The sequence below is a fragment of the Anser anser genome (assembly GCF_964211835.1).
Source record: "Anser anser genome assembly, chromosome: 5".
Taxonomy (NCBI): domain Eukaryota; kingdom Metazoa; phylum Chordata; class Aves; order Anseriformes; family Anatidae; genus Anser; species Anser anser.
In genome coordinates this window covers 8,839,994-8,859,586 of record NC_139725.1, presented here as the reverse complement: position 1 = coordinate 8,859,586, position 19,593 = coordinate 8,839,994, and the positions used below count along the sequence as shown (strand labels likewise).

Sequence of the window (19,593 nt, the reverse complement as noted above, 5' to 3'; positions counted from 1 at the left end):
GAACAGCTGTAGAACTCAGTAATTACTTTGTGGAGTCCTTGCAAAGTAAATATCCCTAACCATCTCAAAGCAGAAAAAGGATTCCATTTGTTTTAATATATGTCATATTAAAAACACAAATCTTTGTTCTGAAATCCAGGTAATTCAGTATAATCAGAAAGAACCCTTATGGTTCAGCCTATTTGTTTTACCTGCCGCTCTGAGACTTGACACAGCTTGGAGTACTGCAGTTCTTATCACAAAAGCCTTGATCCTGAAAACACTAATTACACATTGGCATTCACATGCTAGGTAGTGCGCTCTGTTTGATGTTACACTGGGCATCAGAGCACGAAGAACAGCAATACTGGCAAAGTAAGAGCTAGGAACAAGCGTGGCTACAAAACACGTTTCAGAATGCAAACCAAACAGCTGCATAGGGAAAATGTATACGTGCACACTTAAGGCTTAAGGCTACAGGATACTCAGTGCAATGGTCCCAATTATTGTATTTTCAAATGTTTAACCTACAGATTATTCTAAGTGACAAAACAAAAGACTTCCCTACAACAGCTCATAATAAGCATCAGTGCAAGTTACTGGAGAAATACGACTCTTGGTAAACTTTGTATAGCTGCCAGGTTCAGATTTTCTAGCATCTCCTTTGCCTCTGCCTCGCACAAGTAACCTGATGACATGGATTATGCATGCAAAAAAGAACACAATAATAATGTCTTTATTTTTTTTTATAAACATTTTTTTTTTGTAATAGGTGTATCAAATACAATCAAGATATTAGTAAAATACTCTACTACTAATACTGCTCAGAAGCTGACTTATAAGTCAACATATGATGTCTGGAAAGTAACACCATTATAAATTTCAAATATTTCAAAATGCTTTAAATCTAAAAATCTGCATTCAAAATACAAAATCTAGGAGAAACATTTGTCACTGTTTTGTTTTATAACTCCATTTATATGCATTAAGGGAAATTCTGCATAGTGAAGGAGAGTTCAGGCTATACAGTGAAGAGACAGTGTAAACTGAACAGGTGAAATTCCTGAGTAAGGTCAGCATCAGGATTTTACCTGCACACAATTCTCTTTGTGGCTTTGTCCAAAGAGTTAGTTCAGATTCAATTAATTCTATATTCTCTGTTTCAAGCTGTGGCAGCCCAGTAACACTGCAATTGACCATATTGGGACATTCTTTGAATACTTAATAAGGTTTTCATTTTATGAAACCTTAATGAGGTTTTCATTTCTAGTATATCAATAGCTGGTGACATCCTTGCCTTTCCTTAAAAGGTATTCTTGCCATAATATGTATAAAACTCTAAAGCTGCATCCGAGACCGGTAATACGTACGTGTATATATACATATGTATGTCATAATCCCTGGTGTTGCTTTTCTGAGCAGAAGACTATTGTACGTTGAGAAGTTAGTGGTCCACGTGACAGCTCACCTGAGCAGTCCCCGGCCTGTGCCGCACTGTCTGTACAGCCTGACCTTCGGGCTGTGATGTGCTCCGCATACCCCTGATCCGCAGGATAACTTTGCTGGCTAAGGGTAACAGAGGAGCAGCTCCCACTGGCAGCAGTGACTGCACCACCTGCATGGCCTTGCCTTTATCTAGAAGTGCAGCAAGAATTTCACACGCGAACATCCTTTCTGTTTGACAGTAGGAATGATGAATAGAGTTGTTTTCTTGTTGGACAAGCCTACAACAGCTTCAATGGCCGAAACGGGGTAACCCTTTCTACAGACAGGTCTGTGAGGTGTGCAGCATGGGGATCAGAGTCCCATATGACACTGTACAGCTCAGGGCTCCCAGTATGGAAAGGGATGTAAGATCATCTATACTATTCTCTCTCTTTCTTTTTGGTGTTAGCTCCAATAAGTAACATGTTGGATGACACTTTACAGAGTCTGAGTGCCTTTCCTACTGGGATCATAACAGATCAGCACCTCTTGGTACAAAACAGTCTCAAAATACATTTTTTTCTAGCAAATACAGGACTATTCTGCACTTCTCATGCCCCTGTATTAAATGTACTCGACCTTTGTATGACCAAGTAGTCTTTACATGGATAGCGTACAAGTATCAAGAGAATACTTTAAGTGCATCCAACCACCAGGAAATTCTGAGTATCTGCCATTCTTCACTTCTCACTAACACAGTTCTGCGTGCAGCTGTACAAGTTCACATTTCTCATCAGTATTTCCCACATTTATACTAGTAGCCACTTCTTAAATATTAGGATAGCCTTTCAAAGTTTTATGAAAATTTGGAGGACAAGAGTGAAAATTAAGCAACTAGTTAAAAACTGAGAATTAAAGTGAGATATTTCATTGTTATTACTTGCCCTGAAAGACTAAATATACTCACATAATACGGAATTAAATTATTATTTTTAATTAAAGTAGATACACTGCTGCAGCCCCACAGACCTCAGAATACTTTAAAGAAAATGAGGTAGGCGCTTTAAAGGAGAAAAGCTATGGGATTTTAAGTTAATTCACTACAGTGTAAAACATGACACCATCCAAGAGACAGCCATACTTAACCATAAACAGCTGAGATTACAACTATAAGGTGAAGTTGACCACGGCCTACTGCAAATTATGCATACCTGTACCAGTGCAGATCCACGCGCAAGATGTTCCATATCTCAGACTTTCCCAAGATGCACAGGAAACTGCGTTCCCCAGTCATTTGTAAAACATGATTTTAGAGGTAACTTTAACCTGACACTTGATTCCTTATATCAAAGGGGGTGTAGCCACTGTAAAGGTAATTCCAATTTCCCTAGCTAAGAGTAGAAATGCTTCACAGCTACAATTACAGTGTTTTGGACAGAGAAATCCTGCGTGTCCTATACATTAGCCTCATGGCTGGAAAGGATGAGACAACTTCGCATTGTGCATCAGTGATCAGAGAGGCAATGCTGTGACTCCTTCTCTGCTGCTGTTCACACACTAAAGTTCAGGGTCTACCGAAGAGCAGAGTCCTCAGAAGAGGGGTCTCTGCATGCATCTGCTTCTCAGTCCCAACTGGTTTCCCCCCACGGTGTGCCAAACCACCCCAAGAAGCTCCCCTGTGAATTCCCCAATCTTCCACAGAGATAAATAGGCAATTGAAATCTAGAGGCCCATGACCACACACATTTTGTATACAAAATGCTGTAATCTTGTAATCAATACACGATTTAACACAAAGCTAGTACAGCCCTTGGGGGTGGGGGGCTGTGCTGTGAACACTTAGGGTGCCAAGGTTTGCTGCTGTCTTTCTGCTTCATGGAAATGAACAAGACTTTAATGTTACTGCTCAGCAATGCTATCTGATGCTCACAGTGTCTTGGAGTCAACAAAAGCAACTATAGAAAAAGCAGTTGAGGCAACGCTTGAAAGCAGAGCATAAGCATACCTGGTTGGTTCAGGCACCCACATCCTATGGCTCAAAAGGGAATTTGCTGCCACACTTATCGCAGCATTGACAGTAATTTTTGAAAAGTCATAGCAAGCTAGGAGAGACAGCCTGCCCCCCTTCACAGCCCCCCCCCCCCCAAAAAAAAAACACCACACAAAACAACAACCAAAAACAACACAGCATTGCTTTGCAGAACTAGAAAGATAGGCGTACTCCTGATCATTTCTGTTATGAAAGTGTCATTATGTAGGAACAACATTTATCAGCTTTCAAGCTTGAAAAGAGCTTAGGAAAGAAGCAGGATAGCATCTACTGAATACCACTGATTTACAGAAACTATTTCAAATTTAATTATAACAGAATATACTCTTTTCATCTGAAAAAGTTACATTCACCTAATCGAGGATTTTTTTAAGTGAAGTTTCCAATACTAACATCTCTTTTACATTTATTAAAGCAATAAGGAATTAAAAGTCAGCTAGATAAAACCAGAAACAAACAGTAAAATTAACTTGAAATCATTACACATCTAGAAATCCCATATTTAAACAAGCTGTTACCCTTGCCCTTGCTGCTCACCACCAGTGGTGGAGACAGAGCAGTGAAATACACAGATCATAGCTCTAGCACTGTATAGCAACTGACGTGAAGCAAGGTATTAATTCAAATACAGAAACTGTCTCCTGTGGCAATAGGAGGGTTGCTATTTTGGTTTTAGTTAGCATTTTCATTTGTGATTAGGACTACGGTGTGAAAAAAATGTACTGTGATCTTTACAGCTGGTAACAATTTAGGATAAACGGCAAAAATGCATGAGATTACAAAATTTGAAGAAACTAGGTAAATTAGAAACACATGCGAAGTTAATACATGTGGCAAATATAATCCCAAGTACAGATGGAAGAAGCAAGCAAACAACATAGAAAGCAAGCTAACTATCAAGGAACAACATTTTCTTACGAGCCCTTCCAAGCCCTATTAGCTAGGTTAAAGAGCTTTCTTGGTGCTGGCCGTCCTTCCTCCGGCTGGAGGCTGCTGCCTTCTAGCAGAAGAGGCAAAAGAAGTTATGTGCCTATTCTTCAGTTTCCAGTTCAGAGCCAGGCCCATTATAATGTAAACCACTATTGATTTCAGTTCACTTTAATACCCTGGACTGAACTGTGGTGGTGAAGGGCTCCAATTCATAACTCCTGTCAGATTTAGCTGCCACAGTGAAATCCACAGAGGTTGTGAATAAGAGACCTTAGAAATCATTTCAAAGTGAAACATGATTCAAATAGGCAGGTACAATTTGAGGATATATACACCAAATCACAAGGTAAATTATCAACTAGCTCTTCTTCTACAATGGACAGAGACAGTTTAATTGAATGGATACCACAATGAACTACAAGCTCAGACAGTGAGTTATGAAACCACTGCCTGAGTGGCAGGGGAGAGACACAACTGAGGCAGTCAGCAACAATACAAACACCTTCCATGTTTTGGACACTCGTTCTGGCCTCTGCGTTACAACATAGCAGGCCTTCAGGGAACTAATTCTCCCCTCGAGAATTACAAGAATCTACAAGAATCCCCTTGTAGCCTCACAGCACACCCTGGGTGGGCAAGGTTACGAAAAGCAGTACCGCGAAGAAGTCTGTGACATGCAAACATTGCACAAGCTACTTGTGGATCCTTTGGCATCTTGCCTTTTTGTGCTTTTGCTTCCCGAGCCTACATCTGTTCAGACCATAATCTTCTATTTATACCCACCGTCCAAACTGCAATGGTTCAGTTCCTTGGCTGAGGCCAAGCGTTTAACAACCAAAACAACACAGCAATTCACAAACATATAAAAGTCTTAGGATTCATTTGTCCAGATTTAAATGTCTGCACTATACAAGCCCACTTATGGATTAAATGAATCATAGTACAGATTTATTCTGTCTTTCTACAGACAGAAGCCCACAGTCTAGACATCTAGCCCAGAGGTAGCTATTTATCTAACTACTGACATCTTCAATGCAAGATTAACTCTACCTCAAGTCACTATAAGAATAACTAGAAGTAAAGGAAAAAAGAATAAGGACATTAGATTAACTCTAAAAAAATTTATTCCTTATGTATATAAAGATTCCCCTATCTTGGATTTTTTTTTTTTTTTTTACAAGGATTAGGCAGAAGTTTCTAGCAGATGTCCTATGGGTAAAGTTCTGCTCAGACTGGAGAAGTTGATGATTTAGCAGACTTTCTCCATCAGCAAGTCATACTGCCATTACTACCTCAAACGGTAAGAGCAGTCAGTTTATGCTGCCTCTTGGCATCCAGAAATACTTCTTCAGCCCATGACTAACCACAAACAGCCTAAAATTCCTCCTGTGCCTAGAGACCACCACTGTGATTTAAGATACTGAATCAAAACTAAAACAATACAATTCAATCAAAAGGAGACGAGGCAGTCATAATCTCACTGTGTTTGCATTTACTTTTGCAGCATTTTACACAGAGTAATTTTGGCAGGCAAGCACTGCTGTCATAAATACAGAAATACTTGTATGAAACAAATGTGTCCAAGCACTTTCTGCATGCCATTGTGTCTGTGTAAGGTTTGGAAATGCAAGCTGTAGCTAACATATACATACAGGAAACCCAGGGACACGCCCAATTCATAGCCCTGGGGAACCTGGCAGTTCACAGGGGCAGTATCAGAAGATGAGATATTTACAGTGACAAACTGGCACCACTGAGGCAAATACTAAAGAAGCAGTGTCAGGGCAGGGCCCACAGGGCTCAGGATCTTCTACAGGTATTTTAAGAGAAACCTATGATCTCTAGTATCAAAAGCCACTGAAAGATCAGTAAGAATTAAAATTGACAATGTGCCAGAATCCACCTACTATAAAACAGAAGGTCACTACAAATCCTCATTAAAGCTGTCTTACTGCTTTGGCCTGATTGAAATTTTTCAAACAGTTTATTATTATCATGAAGGTAAGGGCTGTAGTTGCCCTGCCACAACCTTTTTCCAGGACCTTTGCTAGAAAAGGTGGATCTGAAACAAGGTGGAAATCTGAGAAATTGCCTGTGGACAGCAAAAGGCTGCTTAATCAACTGCTCCAATCTCCAGCAAAGAAGAAACTCTTACAGATGCCAACGAGGTGTTAATGATAGATATTATAAAAGAGAACTGCTACAGTATATCTTCCAAGGACTGCTACAAAAGCCTTGCTGGCAAAAGATCAAGAAAACAGCTTGCAAGTGCAGGACCATATCTATAATAACAGTACAATGTGACAGGTTTAAAATCCATGAGCTATGCTGAAGTACATAGTTCAGAATCCCAATGACCCAGCTGGAACTGAAGTTGTTGAAAGCCTTGCTATCTAACCACCACAGGAAAAGATCCAAAAGCATCTCACATCTCCTCACCATTAGACCTTACGCTGGGAACACCAGCAGCCCAGATCGCTTGCCCATCATCAGTTGGTTTCCACCACCACACCTGGAAGACTTCGGCAGATATTAATAGTAGCACTAATTAGCCATAACTGAAAGGTAACATCGAAACCACAAACCAAAAATGCCAAGCCCACCACAGATGCTTAAAACAACAGGACGTGCTAGCAGCTGGGTGTGCAAAGGAGGCAATGGCAATTTCACCTGAGTGTCTCTGGACTTTGAGGCAATGTTTTAGCAGGCAACGTGGCCATCTACTTACAGAAGAACGGTGATTTTCTCCCAGCTCTGTTCCTCTTGTTGTCTCTTCACTTGTTGTGGTTCTTTGGTTCTTTTTGCTCACCACAATTGTTCTGGTTTTCCTTTTCCCCTGCAAATGCACAAGAACCTTTAGTTTAAAGTTGTTTATAAATCTGATTTAAGAGAAAAACTTAACAGAAGTTAAGTCTCTTTTAGCATAGAGTTTACATCTCCTTTGTAGTACAATACACTCTATATCAACCAAACATTTACACAAAAACATCTAAAGGCAAGAGAAAAAGGAATATACATATAGCTACAGATATGTAGCCACTCTATATCCAGAGCTTTGTTTTGTCTGGTTTTTAAACTTTACAGTTGCTAATTCAGCTAGGACTGAACCAGAATACAGCTTACAACACATCAGAGGAGATAAAAGAAAACCCATTATCAAGCCTCACACGTATGCCTGAAGAAAGTTAGTATCTTAATAAGGTAGCTCTCTCTTTAGGTCAGAAACCAGAAAGAAAAACTGGACATGTTATCAGTTACTCGTTCAGTTCCAGTAGCGTGTCACTTCCCCCTTCAAAACCCCAGTGAAACAACCAAGCAAGAAATCTCCCCAGCATCTAATACCCTCCCAAACCCTAAGGAGAGCAAAGGAGCAGCATTTCATTAGTGCCCTCTGGGTTAAGTTTGAGAAGGATTAGCATTTGTTCATATCTTCGGCAATCGAACGCTGCTGCTTTCGAACACTGTCGTTATGAGTGCTTTGTGGTCTACGAGTTAATACAATGAGTTTTTCTTCTCATCTTTTTAATCTAGAAGATCTTCAATTTAACTACATCTGACTCAGATGAAAACTCTTCATTAGCCTCACGTGAGCTCGTTGAGAAACTGGTTAACAGACAAACCTTTCTGTCCTGGCTACCATATGATTCTTCTTTCTCAAATGTTGTGGTTTAGGGTGGATGACAGTTATCCCACCTCTGTTTTGCCTTTCCCATTATCTGATTCTGTTTTTTCCAACAATGGTTTTGCTGGTTCCAGACTGGAGTGAGCAATCTGCTTCTTAGTAGCATTTCAGTTGAGCCAAGGTTAGACCAAATTTGATCTTAGTAAACATTTTCTTTCAGAAATGGTAGAGGTATTATCAAATATTTGTAATAACAGAAAGTGGCTGTATGTCCTATAGGAAAGCTACTGGGAAAGGAGCATGTGCTCAGACTCAAATCCTGAGGAACAAACTAGGCAGAGTATTCTGAAGTCCTGAAAGGAGAAACAGTGATGCCTTGAAGAGATGGTGTGACAACAAATGTTATTAGAGAAACAAGAAACCGTACTTGGGCCAACAGTGCCATGTTACTAACTTTGTGTCACAGACTTCTCTTTATTGCATGGCTCACACAAGAAATTGACACAAACATAGAAAAGCAAAAAGTAAGGATCGTCACGTATCTCCTCAATTCTGACTCAAACAGAAAGCAAACTGCTACCTTGTCCTCTCCAACAATATATATTTACAATCTGGTCCACAGAGGAAAACATTTCACTTTCCCCTTCAAAAACATACAGTCCTTATTTGGGATATAAAAAGCAGACAAGATATTACCACGTCATTGATTATGCTACCAGACAGTGTTCAGATGCCAGGACTACAAAACAATATGAGAAAACATTTTAATTAAAAAAAAAAAAAAGTAACAATGAAGAAAAATGCATTCTGGTAGAATTTCTGTCATTCTTGCATGAATATATGTATGCTTTGATAAGCAAGATAAAGAAGATCTAGTTACATTGTCCGTAGGCAAAATATATTTTCATTTGTCCATAAATTGCAAGCCAAACTTGAGCACAGACATTGCTTGCCTGGAAGCTTACCAAATACATTTTTCTTGAAGTAGCAAAGTACATCAATAATATTCCTCCAAGTCTTTTATTTCTCACTTGGTAGTGATTACTTTACTTACTCTGCATCACCACTTCATCTTTGTAAAGATATGCGCAGACCCAAAGCAAGCTCCTACTTCAGTACAGCATTTGAGCACATGTTGAACTTAAACACCAGAAAATTCAGCTGAGTTGTCCATATATTTGCTCAAATATAATCATCATTCCAATTTCTGAAATCAGACACGAGCAACAGTAACACTGCGAACAAGGTACCACTGAGCACATCTCACCTGTTCATTGCAACTGAGACCAATGGTTCGGGCTGACCCTGTCATCTCCTGACTGCTTTTGCAAGTAGCTAAGCATCCTCATTTGTGAAGAATCACAATGCAAATCCCAAAACAGCCCCATTAAGGAGGGAAAAGACACTTCTCCTATGGCAGAAAATAATACAGCACTGAGACTACACAACAAGCAGCGGGAACTTTTTGCTATAACCTTAAAAGAAATGTTATTTGGAGTGCCTATAGCTGTGTGAATGAAATGCTGAATCATAAACGCTTAAAATGAACAAAGACGCAGAGGAATCACCATAACAGACATGATCAATTCAATGCTCTCCCTCCAGCAACACTCATTTGTGGTATATGATACTGTATTTGTAAAATAAACAAAATCAAACCACCTGACCTGGGCAATTAAATGGCAGCCTAACTATAGTGAAAATCTCATTGTAACCTTAGCATTTAAATGCTGACTTCTATTTAAAGCACAGGAGTTTGTCTCTTACTTCCAAGAACACTCAGGCATGACTGGCCGGGTTCTACGGTGCTTCACAAATGAAGGAGATGGCTTCTGTTAGCTCAAAAAGCCTCAAATAAAGAAAACTCAGATATATAGCAAAATAAAAACAGCTGATAAAGAATATTCTATCTCAAAGTTCATGCCAAGCAGCAGCAAGAACCACAAGATGGTGATAACAGGTATTGTCAACCTCAGGTCAAGGATACTTGCTATATGCTCTGTCAATACACTGTTAACCATGATTGATTTGGTCCAGTGACAGATAATCTATTATGCACTCATACTTCAACCCTACTAAATCAAAGATAGTTTGTCTAGCAGAACAAAATGACACAAAATAGGAGCAAGTACAAAGACAAAGTAGTAGCTTTCTCTTCATCCAACTTATCCTCCTACAAGAGGAGGAAACCAACATACAGCAAAAGCTTTAGCAAAATGCTAATTTAAATCTTTCTAGCAAACGTAGGGGAGGAGAAGAACAATATTGTAAATGAAAATGTACATTGATGGAAGAGAAGCAGTAGAAGTCCTAGTGAAATGTCAGAGTTGCAAATAGACTAAATACAAAGAACAGAGGGAGAGAAGTAAACTTCAGAGTCAAGCTGTGTAGATATATTTACATAAACCCTTGGGGTGAGCCTGCTTCCATTCCCTCATTGTCATCAGCTACTGTACTGGGGGGGGGCTGTGTGTGCGGGAATCAATCCCCTCAGAGTACCAATTAGCATAGCTTACATGCTTTTATACCATTGCCTGGGACAAACTTGCAGCTTCCGCTTGATTCTCTTTCATATTCTTTCCTCATTTGATGCTGACACCTTCCTACAGACAAGATGTCTGGAGACACTATCTTCTTGCTACCTGCATTCTAACACTGCTATTCTAAAGCTAAAGACTGCTGAGTGCCTAATGCCATCGCAATCCACCAGTCTATAAGAAAAGTGTGTTTATCATTCACTCTTAATATCCTGATATTTGTGATATCAGTAGCCCATGCTAGTAACAGGCAACACATTTCTGTGAAGCAAATGATCTCTGTTACTGTCATCCAGATACCCTTTGTTGGTCACAATGATTGAAGACAAATGGACCGATCGAATATAAAGAAATAGCAGAGGACATAAATAAACAAACAAGTACAAGACAGATACCCTGCATAAGTCTAGCATTGAGTTGAACACTAAACACTGCTGAATGGCATCCTTTCTTGGCACCCAGCTGTTGTTACACGGATTGCACAATGACAGCTAGTTGCCCTGAGATGGGTAGAAGTGTGATAGGCAAAACCAACAAAGGACTGCACAAATACCTGCAGTGCGCAGACACAGCATGGCCCCAGATCAGAAGTGCTGTACGGACTCTCCATCCACTTCTGCCACTCCCAGGACTAGAGGGACGTGCCACCATTGACCTACCTCCGAGCTGGCCTGTCCTTGGCAAATCAACCAATACCTTTCACAGCTGCACAAATCCATTTCTGGCTGTACTGAAGAACCTGATTGCTATGCAGGGGTGTGGGGAGTTATTAAATAAGATGTCCCCCTCGGGCCTTTTTCTTTTAAAGGTCTACATGGCATGGGCCAAAACTAATTTTCTCATCCAACCACTTCTAGCGAGAATAGCTCAGCCATATACAGGAGCTGTGGAATATTTGACAAGGACAAAACTCCTTGGAGAACACTGAAAAATTCACCTGGAGGTTGTGTTCATCCCCCTCTCCATTTAATATGGGGCAGAAATAAGTGGGCCACACTGCATCACAGAGTAAATATATTACTATTTTACATTATCTTGTGCAAGTACAGTATATATGAATTCAACTCATTTTTTACCACAGGTAAGTAGCCTGAAGACACTTTGGTGTTTCCTTGGTTTTATTATTCTATTCCTTTAGAGTATACATACATAGACTTCTTTTTTAATAAAGTATATGGGAGATGCGTATAAAATTTCTCCTCCAGCTTTGCAAAGCATCATCAAAGCAAAGTAAGAAAAAAAGCCCACCAGAGTAGTAGTGATGGTGACCTATTTCACGTACGTGCAGCTGGCAGAATCAAATTTACTTCAGCTTTAAACGCATTGCTGATTTGAAAAATTTAACAAGGACTTTTTTCCTTCTATTAATACAGACCATTAATAAGTAACAGTTACAGACTGCTTCCAGCCTTCACAGCATCTCCAATATGCAAAACTCAATATTCTTACATAGGCTGTACTACAGAAAACCTCTCAAGAAGTACACATGGATCAGACCTTCAGCTTGCATGAGCCCACACCCCTCTGGGGGTTTAAGGAAACTGTTTCAACTTAACCTCATTGAAGAAATGTCCCACAGCTTTAAAATGTATTTATTTCCATACTGTGACTGACACCCTGCATACCAACTTTAATCTAAGTATTTATCCCATTTTATGCATCACTGAATTAAGCTTAATAGTACCCATGTGAGAGGAGAAAGAATTGTTCTCAATTTATGGACAAAGTGTAAGGGAATTATGTGCTTGCTCCAGCTTACACGTAAACTCAGGACCAGAGCAGAAATAAAGCTTGCATTTCCTGACAATGAATCCAGCATCTGACCAACAAGCCCCCATCCTCTACTTAAAAATAAATCACACGTTGATTTTGACCATACAGCAACACATCTTCAGCTGGTCCAAGTGAGCACAGCTATTCCGATACCAGCACAGTTATGTTCCACCTCATTGTTTATCTGATCCAGAGTTTTATTTACATGAAAGACAACTAAATGCATGAGAAATTGAAAGCTTAAGCAAATTCAAGTTATATGGTCAAACAATCTAAAATTTTATCTCATTACCAACGAAGCTCCCCACAAAAAAAAAAAAAAAGGCTTAAATGCAAATAATTTAGTGCCAACAACTATTTTAAATAGTTGATTTTAAATCTACCCTGCCTCCCCTCAGGCAGTTAAATTAGGCTTATGAGAACATCTGGGCATGTACCTGTCTCTTATTACCATAAGAAGAGTGACCTCCCTGGCTGGATGATTTTTAAAGAAATCACATGGTGGTGCTATCGTTTACCCATGGTTAATAACTTTGTTGTGCCTCAGAGGCAGGGAGAAGAAAAGTCTCATCATACTGATTAAAGAAAGATCTAAGAATGATACCTACTGCCAACTTCAACAATGCGAAAAAATTGAATACATAAATATATTTATTTATTCAAATATGTTCACTTTACTAGAAATTACAAAGAGAAGACCAGATCATGCTTCACTCAATGGAGAACATTCATAGCCTGCAACTTGTTTGTATGCTATTTCCTGTAACAGGCAGAGAGAGAAATGAGAAAATACATCAAGAAAATTCAGTGGCTGAGTACCATATAAATGGAGAATGTTCATCTGAGCTCCTTGCCTCCTAATCAGCACTTCAGCCCCAAAATACTGAGACTTCTTCTGAATTTGTTGACTGTGGTAGAGCCATACCCTACCCCAAATGTATCATTTTAAGGAAAGGCTTATGTCACAGCCGTACATTTCTTTTTCCAAGAATAAAAAACTGTCACAACAAAAGCCACTTGGAAATAGGCCACTTCTTCTGAAAAATATTTTAGTAATATTTGATGTCTGAATATGACCACTATACAAACTGTGCCCCAGTCCATCCGTGTTCCCCAGCCCTACTTTGTCAAAAGTAATACCTGAGAAATAAATGTAATTGCTTGTCAATTGTTGTTTTCACTGTATGCAAAGAAGCTAATGAACTCACATTCAATATACATCTAGGTCACAGAAGCGTTAGTACAACCGTATATTGAGATACAAGTATATTGTCCTCTGGACAAGAAGACTTCAGCAGAAGAGACATTAAACCATAAAATCTTCATTAACAGGCCAGCCGAGTTGCAGCTTACCTGCTTATGAGCACTGTGCGCTCTGCCCTCTGCACTTCCACAGCCCATTGGAAGTGCTAGTTAAACTCCCAAGTGAGTTACATGGCTCACTGAACTAGACTCATACCAAGGAAGATATCTTAAGCATGTGCCCACCTAGTAGAGGGGTTGTATTTATGCATTTGGGAACAATTATGATAAATCTTTTGGAGGCTTCCAAACATAATTAGCAAGTCAGGAAAAGCCCACTGAAATATACGAACTGGAGACTTGCATACTTTAAGGATTAAATCTTCTGAAGTAAGGAGAGGCATTACCAAAGACCTAAAAGCAAAGTCTTCCCTCAGCCAAATGCAGTAAATTTCTACTCTGCACGCCTCACCGTGAGCAACGCAAGGCTCGCTGGCATTTGCTCAAAAAAAGAGCGAGCAGCTCAGATCACAAACTGGATACTCGTGAACTCTGGCAGAAAAACCTCAAGCTGTTTTCTTTTTCTCCTACCACAGCACGTGCGTGCTTGCATTGCGCCAGTAGTTCGCAAGCTGCTTGAAAAGACAGAAATCCTCCGCTCAAATTTGCTAGTTTCAGCACAACTCACCCGTCAAAGGAGGCAGTCAATGGAAGGCACCTGGGTGGCAAACGGGACGGGTCCCAGCCGACATCCCCGCCACCCCCTGAGCCTCGCGTCGTGCTTGTCAGGCACCACGCCAAGCGGGAGCTTGCCTCCAACCCCTCCCGCCGCCCTGTCCCTCGGGCCGCCTGCGATGGGCCGGGCCGGCCGGTGGCCGAGGTCCCGCCTGGCAGCGCAGCCCTGCCCAGCCCAGCCCAGCCCCTTCCCGGCCGCTGCCGCCGCGGCTCACCTGAGCGCCGCGGGGCCGCCTCGCCTCAGCGCTGCCGGGGGGCCGGGGGCGGCGGTGCCCGGCCGGGGGCGGCGGTTCCCGGCGCTCAGGCGCCACCTTGCGGCGGCCGCGGGGCCCCCCGGCGGCCGGGGCCGCGCCGCAGCCTCCGTGTGCCCAAAGCGTCGGTGGCCCTCGGCCGAATCGTTCCTAAATAACTAATAAATCTCTAGGCGAATCGTTCCCAATACGTAAAGGAATAAATAAATAAATAAACAAACCTTTAGTGGAGATTACGATCCGGAAAAATGAAATCTCCTTCCTCACCGTTTTGAAGGGGCAGGAGAAGACCGGCAGGGCTTTGCTCATGTGGCTGCCGTGCTGGGCGCCAAGGCTGCAGAGCTGGCGAGGCCTGCAGCCTGCCGCCCGGCCCTGCCGTCTCCTTTCCGCTCACTGCCCTTCCTTGCCAAGCGGCACATCCGGGAGGAAAACACCGAGAGAGAAAAGGGTTGATCAGAAAGCTTTTGATGTGCCTGTGGAAAAGAAAACAAATACACAAATAATTGTGTCTCTGTGTCTGAGGACGAAGATCTCTACTCCCAGCCTATATTGTCTCTATAGCCCCAAAAAGCAGGGTTTTTTGCTAGTTCTCTGAAGGTATCCGGTCACTGCGTCGGTCAAAGTGTCCAACAAAACACCGGACAAGAACCAAAGCTATTGGGGCACAAGGGACTGTCTTTTTGTCATGTTGACTACTGCACATTTCTGGTCTCCACAGCTATGGTAAGACAGTCAGTTTAGAGAAGATGCCAAGAAAGGCAACAAAAATGTTCAAAGGGAGTAACCATTATGTGAAGAAGAAAGTCTAAAAATCTAGAACTGGTATGGAGGTGAGAAGACAGAGATGCGAGCAAGCTTTACCCATTCACAGATGCAGAACTGTTAACACACCACATTCTGCAACGGGAGGACTTGGGACACCCCATGAAACTAGCAGGGAATTAGTTTAAAATTTGTGCTTCTCCACATGGGCAGGGCAAGGCAGCAGGATAAGTGGGCAGGTGTTTGCTTGCCTTAACACCTACACCTTTCTGGCTTTCAAACTAAATTAACAAGGAGGGAGAAGAGCAAGGGACGAAGCAGCAGCGTGCATGGTTAGAGACCTTCTGCGCTGAGGGGAGCCAAGGGAGGACATATCTAAATGAAGTCCATAGTGCACAGAGATTTTGGGTTGTGAGGTGGTGGTGGTGCTGGGAAACAGCCCGGGTGTTCATTGACGCTGGAGGTGACCACAGCAACAGCGATAGGCTAAGGGAACCAGCAGGACAGTATACTGTGATTTGGGAACAGTTATCCTGCTCCCTGGCCCCCAGCTACCCAACTGCTCTGGCTTTTTGTAGATCATGAATAAAAGCACGGGGTATTACAATCAAAAACTTGATGTAAAGAGAAGAAACTCCTCAGATCCTGAATGCTCCCTGCATGTGTTGCCCGGGGAGCTGTGCGAGTGGAGTGTGGCCAGAATCAGGCTGTGAAACAAGGGAAAGGCCTGAGACATAAGAAGTAGATGGGTTAACAACATGATGGAGAGCCAAAATAATTCGATAAACTACTTAAGTAGACTTAGCAGGTACCTATTTTCTGGACTCCAAAGAGATGCTCTACAGAGCTCTATTTTTTATGTATTCTAGCACTCAGAATACTTGGGCCTTGATATCAGCTGGGACATATTCCTATTACAATAATAAAAAATGACTAATTAAGTGTGAAGGGTTATTTAAATACTGCATCAGTCTTGTGCTAGATGGAGGTATAGCATTACACAGTCTCCCTATTCACTGTATGGCAATTAAAGAAAAAAAAAAAGGCCCCTTCTTTTTGGTTTTAGAAGTTTTCTTTCAAAGTCGCCTTTCCCTATGCTGTTATCATAGGCCACTCTGATGTATTTTCCATGTGAGTTTCAGATGTTAGCATAGGGCAAAAATCTATAATTATTATTCTGTATCTTAAGGACTGTGAAAGAAGAGACTGGTGTCGCATTACTGAGCTCAGGGACTCTAAGCATTCTTGGCATTTTGTGTGTGCTGTTAGAGAAATGAAATATTAGAGAGGAGAATACTGTTTCCTGACACTTATTTTTAAAAATATTTACATGTTACACGCTTGTATTCTGTTGTATTCTCCCTTGATATGATAGATGTTTCAGAAATGCACCAGTACATTTCTTGTGTTCTTAATAACTGTTGTAATATTTGATACACTATAGGGAATCTTATAAGCATTATGATCAACGTAAAAGCAGCTGGAATCCCAGCAGTCCTCTTTTTAAAGAAAAAAAAAAAGTTTTTAACCTTTCCTATCTAGCAGTCTTCCTCCTGAGCCCAGTCCTGCAAGTTGCTGAATGGCAGAACCTCTGAAGATTGAAATGCGAGTTAAAGGAACTAATCTCTGCCTATTCAGGCATCATTACAGTAACTGAAGTAACAAAAATATAGGAAGGAATTGGTACAATTTATCAGCTTCTGATAGATAACTAGGACCAAGAGCATGCTCTTCTTCGTCCAGTAAAAGGTAGTTGTTATCAAAAACAACTTTTAATTGCACCTTTAAAGCAATAAATAAATAAATATATTGTACAGACTAAATAAAACTAAGAATTTCTCTTATGTATATTCTGTTACATATATATTAAACATGCCGATATGTTAAGATTTTGTATTTATTTAAAGAGCTACAAAATCAGACACTAAATCAGAGTAGCTGGAACTCTGAAGAAAGGTTCAATTTCTGCCTTAACCTGATAAATGAATACTTTTTATGATTTAAGTAAGAGAAAAAAAAAAAGAAGAATAAGAAGCACAAGAAGCCGTGACCCCTTAGGGCATGGGTCTTTTCTTTGCATTTAAGATTTTGCATGAATTTAGTGTTTCCAAAGATTCCAGAGATTCTACCAAATACCTTGCTTCCTGGCTACACTTGCTCCTCTATTTTAACATCATTCCTTCATCAGTGACTGATGGGATTTTGAGATGTACACTGACATTTTTTTGGAAAGTTCAATACCAATGCTAAATTTGTATTACACATTATTTGGTCTTCAAGCTCAGACGCTGACTACAGAAGGACATGTGAACATGCTTCACACAGTATGAGCTGATTTTAGTGGATATATTTCACTATATTTTTAGACATGGGTCTAAATTAAATGAAACATTAAAAAACCACCCATTTATTTAACTGGACTTTAAATTACGAATATTCTTTATACAATTTATTAGATCTGTAAGTCTTTTCTGACAGAGGTCTTGTGCTAGAACCTGCATGTGATTTCAAGACACTTTAAAAGTTGAGGTTCAGATAGGTACATGCTTAACAGCAAAAGTGTGATCTTACTGTTCTCAGTGGTTCATTAGGTATAAACAAGTCCAATATTTTCTTATTTAAAAATACTTTCCTTTATCAAGGGAATTAAGGTAACACCTGGTTAAAAAAAAAAAAAAAAAGGTTGCTTGGGCATGACTCAGGCACTGAAATCAGTGGGGGATTTCAATCAAGTTATTTTAACGGGAAGTGGATAGGCTTCTTCTATAGCCTGTCTGGATTTCTAATGCTTTTCAAGCTAAGCTTTACAAAGATCCATCTCAAATAAATAAACAAATAAAATTAAATAGTAAAGAATATATAGCAGTAATAACACAAAAAATTCATCACATCCATGCCAAATGCCAGATAAACAGAATTCAATTTTGCAGCAAAAAATGCATTTCGTAGTCTATCTTGTATAATATTTTTTAAAGCTACAAATGATTCTATAGATTCTGAAATAATTCAGTGCATGGCAAAAATACATGAATTACACATATTGATGTATTACAATTATTCCTAAATATAAAAAGTATTCATTTAGTGATAATTTTGAGTTATCCTTAAAAGCCTTACTTGTAAGTGCACTACTGTTTCTTTTGATTTAAATATAATCACTTTTATAAGTAAAAGCCAATTATGTGAAAAATGCAAAGGATAGATTTCATTTTCATTCATTCATTAAGAAGCACATACTATGTATGGCTATTTTAAAAGTCACTAACAAAGAAAATTGTTCAATTAATGCACCACGTGAATAATAAGGTTGTAAGATTATGATTCAGTTACACTTTTAATCAGCTTCCAAATGTAATTCCACTGACAGCGAATCACATACTTGCATTCAGTTTCTGGTGGGAGTGATTCTCTTAACTAGTTTTAGTGAAGTGGTGGAAGTCAAATACATGGAGAATACCCTTGAATGTGTAGATGAGTCTGTCAAGGTCTTCACTGCTCACACCTCAGTGCAGTAACTAACTTTAAAAATTTACCTATACTTTTACTTGGAGGTTATTTGACATGTATTGGCAGCTCCTATTTTCTGCGGAGGAATCTGCAGCATTCCATTGCATCAGCCTGGTAGAAATGGTAATGTCCAATAAAAAAAATGCTATAATAAGTACAAATCTCTACATCATCATTGCCTTTAAATTGTTTTTAAAAGAATGCAAGATAACAGGTTTTCCAAAATCAGAAGACACATTTCCTCCTATCACCTCTGTATAATGCTTCCAGTTTTATGCCTAGGAAATTTCAGGAAGTATTCTGTCAGAGGGCCCAGCCTTCTGGAATAATCCAAATTATGTTTCATTACAGAAAATCTTCTTATTAAAACTATTCTCATTCGTGATTTTAAAACTGACAATTCGAAAGACTGGCCCTCACTCTCCTCCCAGTTACAGTAGAATAACTCCATCAACTTCAATTATCTTATAATAGTGTGAAGATCAGGCACTTACCACTGTCCACTTGCTGCTATAGATGCAATAGAACACTGTGGGCATCAAGTTTGGCTTTCTTCTGTAGAAAATTATTTCTCTTTAATACTTTAATAATGAGATCTAACATAGCAAGAATCAAAGGGTCTTTTAAGAATTTCTTATTTGTTCTCTTTTGATTATTTTTTCTAATATACCCTCAAAACTTAAACCAAAATTTAAAATAATGAGATCAAAACTATTTAAATTCAAACCCAACTTGTCTAGACTATTGATTTATGCCTGCTGAAATCATACTAAATAATAC

The 19,593-nt window shown here is 39.9% G+C and overlaps 1 protein-coding gene across 2 annotated transcripts in view; it reads right to left on the bottom strand.

Annotated features, from left to right (window-relative positions):
- The window catches only part of MPPED2 (metallophosphoesterase domain containing 2), a 200,111-nt gene extending 180,748 nt beyond the window's left edge, over window positions 1-19,363 (bottom strand). For both annotated transcript variants that reach the window (XM_083838939.1, XM_083838938.1), the window contains exons 1-3: window positions 19,308-19,363; window positions 14,766-15,017; window positions 7,113-7,220 (exon numbers count right to left, since the gene is read on the bottom strand). The gene's annotated coding sequence lies outside the window, so the exon portion shown is untranslated. The remainder of the gene's footprint in view (window positions 1-7,112; window positions 7,221-14,765; window positions 15,018-19,307) is intronic.
- Between the last annotated feature and the right edge of the window lie 230 nt (window positions 19,364-19,593).